The sequence below is a fragment of the Neomonachus schauinslandi genome, chromosome 4 (genome assembly GCF_002201575.2).
Source record: "Neomonachus schauinslandi chromosome 4, ASM220157v2, whole genome shotgun sequence".
In the NCBI taxonomy this organism is placed as follows: Eukaryota; Metazoa; Chordata; class Mammalia; order Carnivora; family Phocidae; genus Neomonachus; species Neomonachus schauinslandi.
In genome coordinates, this window is record NC_058406.1 from 69,010,105 (window position 1) to 69,017,001 (window position 6,897).

The 6,897-nt window shown below is 40.2% G+C and overlaps 1 pseudogene; it reads right to left on the reverse strand.

The window, feature by feature from the left end:
• Positions 1-570: 570 nt before the first annotated feature.
• LOC110580446 lies at positions 571-6,282 on the reverse strand (annotated as a pseudogene).
• Positions 6,283-6,897: the final 615 nt, after the last annotated feature.

The following is a 6,897-nucleotide window of genomic DNA, read 5'->3' on the forward strand; positions in this document are numbered from 1 at the left end:
CAATTAGACATGCCAAAGGAGAAGCCATGTTGTCAGAATGTCCACTTAACCCACCCAAACATCTCGAACCCATCCTTTGCTGACCCTCGATAACCCCATTTTTTAAAGTTTCTTTTCTTTCTTTTAAACAAGTAGACAGGTACATATTGGTAAAACTTAACTGCACAAATTCACATAGAGACACAGTGTAATCTCTGAGCCCAATACACAGAGAGGAGGAAAAAAGCTAGAATTCTATGCACTACTACACAGGGGCCTAGCACCCTCCAGCTTCCAGCAGAGCTAAGGGAGCAGAAGGTTTTTCTTTTTTCCGCAGAGCACAGTGGTGTTGATTCCACAGTTTTTGTTGAGACAGGAAGAGATAGAAATGAATTTGGAACAGAAAGGGGTAGAGATTCGTTCCCACTATTCCCCCCAAATAAGTTGAGAATCATGGTAAAAAGGGAGAGAAAAGAGACTTCAAAAAACAGGGTCAATGAGCACAAGAGCGGGGGAAAAAAAAAGACTGCAACTTGCTCCCAGGGATTGGAGAAAATTTAAAAAGGAGGGTTGGAATCCATCAGTGTTCTGTTAGTCATCTTCTCTTTCATCCTCCTCCTTTCATCCCCTAATCATCATCTTCATCTTCCTCACCTTCATCCTCATCTCATTCTTCATCAATATCTTCCAATCATTCTTCTTCATCATCATCAGTATCTTCTTTCCTCCCCCTTCTTCATCATCCATATGAGAAACCAAGTTGTAATGGATTTGGCCAAATACCATCTTTGATGACCTCTCCTAACTCATCTGCACCTGCCTCAGAATGGTCAGTGAACCAGGTGAAGCTCTCTGGTTCCTCATGCGGTCTTCTCCTGCTGGTTTTAGTCTGCATTTGACTTGAATGTTTTGTTAACTCCTTTCCAGATTTTCATTTGATTTCAGTGGACTTTGAAGATGGATCAACCACTCTCATTCAGATGAAATTCTCTGGCGAGAAGTTTATTTTCGAAGTAAGGGTTTTCATCAAAATAAAAATCTATTCTGTAACCTGATTTAATACCCCAAGCAGTGCAGACACTTGTGGATGGTTGACAAATGTTACCAAAAAATTTGGGATTTTGGCAATTAATTCCAACCTCTTCTGAAAAAATGGTTGGTGGAGTTTGTTACATTTCTCTTCTACTTTCAAAATCTCCTCAGCGGCTTGTTCATTAAGTCTATTTCATTTTGTACTTCATCAATATGTTCAATTGCTTCTTGCTGTTCTTCTTCTCCTTATGGCAAGTGCTGAGAGGTCGACGTCTCCTCATGCTTGGGGGCAGGAGGCAGTCTCCATTTCTTCCTTTGAGGCAGGAGTGAAGACTGGCATTTGGGGGCCATGCTGTGAGGAAATGCCACAAAACCAGGAGAGACGCACATCTGGAAGAAGCTCTGATTACTCCAAAGTTATCTTATTTTCTGTAATTATTTACACGTTCATCTTGCCTTACACAAATACTTGATTTTATTAATCTTTATACCCTCCTCATGCTTTGCATATGGTAGGAACTCACTGAATGATTATTGCTGAAACATAAATACAAGAAAACACTGAATGTTACTGCAGGGTGGGCACAGGGTTACAGTGACTTTATTATATGACAAAAGTTATCCTAGTACTTTTCACAGATGATTTAATTTAATCCATGTAACTTCACACTTCGGGAAACAAAGACCAAGGGAAATTAGAAATTTATGTGAAAGTCACAGATGGTGACTGTAACAGAACATGAATTCAGATTTTCCTGAATACAAAACTCAAACCCTTTCTACTTCATCACACACCACTCTGGTTTGTTACTGTCAGTACTATGAATATAGTTTTATTTCAGTGGGCCAGATTCACCTTAGTCAATGATGGGCTTAAATTGTAAAAGTTGTGATTTCATAAAGAAACAAATGTTTTGTAAATTTGGGTGCTATTTTTGGTCTATAGGTATAGTTCAAAAATGCATAGCACACAACTGTAATAGCAGAAATTTAGGCATAGTTTTGCTAAAACACACTAGTAGAACCAGAATATCCAAAACAAACATACCTTTTCTGAGATAGTGTATTACATATTAAGAAAGGAAAAAAAGTTGGTTTTGTTCTCCCCTCCATGTTTTTTTTCTTAAAACACATTCAGTTTGTATTCTAGTCCTCACAAGAGATAAGCTACAATTCTACTGTTACTAGCTCATTTTTGTTGACTTTGAGCAGGTTAACCAGTCAACTATTTGAGTCTCCTCATCTGTAAAGAAATACCCAGAAAGATGAATATTGAACTTTAGATAATAAATTTGTCATCGAACAAAGGGATTAGAATTCTGCTCAAGAAGAAAACTTCGTACTGTACTACAATGATTTGAACAATTATCATAACATATTTGTAACTTATTAACTATAAAATTACTTCCTCATTTTAGAAGTATTATTCTGCCCTTTGCCTGATATTTAATGTGGTATCATTTGGTTTAGAACATACAATACTGTACAATAATGAAATAACAGACTATGTGGATTACTAGTTATCATTCAAAATAATTATGATGGTTAAATATATTTTTACTTGCATTTATTTGACGTAAAATACAATATAAAAACAAATGACCTGGTCATATTCTCCAACAATGGATCAACTTCAGCTTATCCATCCTAGTGATTATAAAGGAAAAACAAATATTTCTGACATACCTTATTTTTGAGAGTGTTTTGCTTTAGGAAGTCTTGGAAATCAAGTTGATAATATAAAACTACAAAATAAACAGAAATAACAATTTACTAAGTTTTTGCCATTTTCTCATTCCTGAGTGAAGAGATACCTCTAGGAAGAAAAGGGCCAAGACTCTTAGTTCTTAGGCCTTATTTTTCTCACCTGTAAATTGGGGATAATAAAATCTAATCTTAATGAGGATTGAGATTACATTTGCCTCGCAAAGGGCATAAAATCTAGTGTTCTGCCACTTACCATTTGAGTGATCTCGGCCAAGTTACTTCTTTGAACTTTTGTTTTACTCATTTGTAAAATGGGGCTAATATGTCCAGCTTATGTAGGTTTGTTGTGGGGATCAGATAAAAAAAAACAACATGTGAAGAAGAGATGAGAAAAAAAGGCAAGATCTGTGATGTTTTGAAGTGGTTTTCGGTCAAAAGGAATAAATTTCAACCCAATACGAAGAAACAGGTTCTTTTAAATGCATATCCAACTACCTGAATAAAACTAATTCTTAAAAAAAAAAAAAAAAAACGTGAAAATGTTTGATTACAAAGTACTAGAAAATATAAGATTAATTATTTCCAAAGTGAAATATAATTTTCCCTGCTACATAGTGTTGCAGATTCTTAGATAAAATATTACATGGAAAAGGACTCAAAGTCTTTTCTCTGTATGACCCCCTTCTGTGTCTGCTTTCCTATGGAAATAAGTTATAGTTCTACCTTTGCACTTGTCTAGTTTCTAGCAAAGTCATTTGTGGCAAAGGATAGCAACTGCCCCATGTTACTGCTAATCATTTCAAGAATAACTGAACAGTTAATGACATTTCTGCCCCTTCTGGAATGTAAAAATTCTTAAAACATAGTTTTCTACGTGCTACATAAACAATGGTTTCCCACAGAGAACTATTCTCTAATAATGAAAAGGCAACTTGTATATAATTACAACTAAATGGCTGTTAATGTTAACTAACTGAAAACTATAAAACTATACTCTTAAAGTATAATCTTCCTTGAATCAGAGAAACAGTGTAAGCTAATATAACAAATAATATTATAAGGAAAAAAGAACAAGATATTTCTAATTGTTGATCATTTTTTTATTAATAATTAATTTAATTTCTTAACCAATGATAAAGTTAAATTGAGAAAGGTTGAAATTTTCTAAAGCTGAATATTTTACTTATTAATTTTCCAGAATGTAGTTATGATGTTTGTAACTGTGTAATAGTTGTCAACGGTCTCCTCTGCAAATTAATGACTTATTCAGCTGCCCTCTTATTAGAGGCCTAGAACTCAAAATCATGTTAAGAAAAGGGACCAATTATGTCTATAACACTCTTATTATTAAAGTTGATCTCTAAAAAGGCACACATTTAAAAACTCACCCCAATGAGGACAGTATGAATATTCCAGGATTCTAGAAAGATTCCCTCCAGAATAAAGTATATCAAAAAGTTGTCTTTAATTTGGTATATATGTGGCTTAATGCTATTTATTAAATTTTCCATGTATGTAGGGCAAATGTCACATCCACAACACAAAACTAAATGTGATTGGAAAGATGTGACATTGTTGCAACACTGTTACATGCTGACACAAAACCTATCTAGTCCAAACCCTTTTTTCTCTGTTATTTTTATATTAGTTGGATTTAATAGAAACCCTCAAAACAATACAGTAGTTCCTCCCCACTTATCTGTGGGAGATATATTCCTAGAACCCCAGTAGATGCCTTAAAACCACAGACAGTACCAAATCTCGTATGTACAATGTTTTTTCTTATGCATGCACACATACCTATGATATAGTTTAATTTATAAATTTGGCACAGCAAGAGATTGATGATAACTAATAATAAAATAGAATAATTTTAACAATATATTGTAATAAGGTTATGTGAATGTGGTCTCTCTCTGATCTTATTGTTCTATACTCACCCTTCTTGTGATGATGTAAGATGATAAAATGCCTTCATGATGAGATGAAGTAAAGTGAAGGGCGTATAGACTACAACTTGGGTGTTAGGCTACCATTGACCTTCTGACAGGTCAGAAGGAGAATCATCTGCTTCCTGACGGTGGATAACTGAAACTGTGGAGAGCAAAACTGGATAAGGGGGGACTACAGTATAATGAAATTCCCCAAAAAGTAAATTGTATCTCTTAATCTCTTATATCTCAAATCAATGGATTTCAAATGACAAACCAATTTACCGCAACATCCACAGGTTTCTGATCAACATTATAGACAAAAGGATGGACTTTGGAGCCCAGCCACCTAGGTTCAAATCCTTCTTCCACCAGATGATAGCTGTGTAACCGAGGGTAAATTGCTTAACTTCTCTGTTCCTCAGTTTGCACACTAAATAATGATAGTAAAGCTACATTATCGCATAGGGTTTTGAGGATCAATTTGTTAATATTTTTACAGTATTTGTAATACAGTATATGTAATATAAATATTTGTTACATTAATTTAACAACTGATAATAAGAAATAGTGGTAAGAGTTTACCGAGGAACTTCTTCAGTTAGCACTCCCATTTTTGTCAGTAATAAAAAATATTTTTTTAAAAATTCTGAAAAATTTCCTTAGCTTACTTTCAAGTCAGCAGGTGTCCTTAAGCCCTACTGTGCCAGGTCTGGTGCCTTGGGGACACAAAATAAGTTTATGTGGTCTCGCCCTCAGGAAGTAACAGGATTTCTGCACTAGGTTTGGAACAAATACAAAGTTCAAAGGAACATGCAACAAAAAATATTACACTGCCACATAAATCACCCGATAAATAAAGCTATTTGAAAATTCAAGCGCTCTAAGTATATTAATAAGTGCTCTATGTATATTAATAAAACGCAATTATCAGTTGGGAATGCATTTATTTTAACATCTACACAGAAAGCTGCTAAATACAATGCCTCGCATCAATAGATGGTGCAGAAATATTTTCCTTATCTCCACCTGGGACGTCTGACAAAAACTTGAGTGACCCCACAAAATAGCGGCGAATGAAAACCGCACTGGAAACATCAAAGGGCTTGCGATTGACGCCTGAGAACAGGGAGAACAACGTGGTCACGGGCTCAGTGAATACCTGAATCTTCGAAGTAAAGAGGCTCCGAGCCACAATCGAGATTAAGGACGAGGCTGTTTCCATGGCGCATGCTGACCAGTCTGCCCCCGCCAGAAGCAAGAACTAGGGGGGTTCCCCTCGCATGTGCTCTCTCGTGCGGTTCTCCCCGGCCTGTCTGGAGAAGGCAGCCTTTGAATGAGGAGCCGACGGGATACGGTGCACAAAGAAAGCACCCGAGCCCCTACAGGGCTTCCCGCGGCCCCGCTCCAGGACATGGGGGACTCCAGGCTGAGAGACGACGGGTTCCTCCAAGCTAACGGTTCTCACGCCGCTTCCCATATCTCAGGGATGAGCATCCGAGCTCAATCCCTGGCGACAACACTCCAGCTCAGCGGGCCGCGGAGCTGTCTGTCAGGGTTACCCCATCAGCCGCCCCCGATCAGGCCCCCTCACCCCGCCGCCCTCGTCCCGGACAATACGTCACTTCCGGCGCGCGCGCCAGCCCGCGGATAAAGACAGGGGCCTGGGAGGGGAGGGGAGCAAGGGGGGCGGGGCGGGGGAAAGGGGAGTGTCTGCCCGGCGCCGCCGCAGCTGCCGCTGCCACAGCTGCTGCCTCCCGGGCTGAAGAGTTGGCTGAAGCCCTGCCCTCCGAACCGGCCCAGTTTTCCCGCCCGGACTCGGGGCGCCAACGCCGGGAGCACTCACCGCTTTGATCGGTGCAGAAGCGGGACTTGCCTCAGCCTGTGGAGCGGCGGGGACGACCCCGGCCCCCCTTCCCCTCCCTGACCCCTTCTTTCCATCGCCCCAGTCATGGGGAACGCGGCGACCGCCAAGAAAGGCAGCGAGGTGGAGAGCGGTGAGTCAAGGGCCGGGTCTGGGTACCTGCCGGGCGGGCGGGCGGGCGCGGGGCATCGACCGTCCCTCCGGGTCGGAGCCCCGAGGCCGCGGGCATGGTCCAGGCCTCGCAGCGGCCGCCGGTAGCTGCTCGTGGGGGCCCTAGGGACCAGCTGCCTTCCTCCTCCACAGCCTTGCCCCCCGGCTCCGGCTTGAGGGCCGAGCGCGAAGGGCCGGATGGAGAGATCGAGGTAGAAGAGTGTTCCCCGAGAC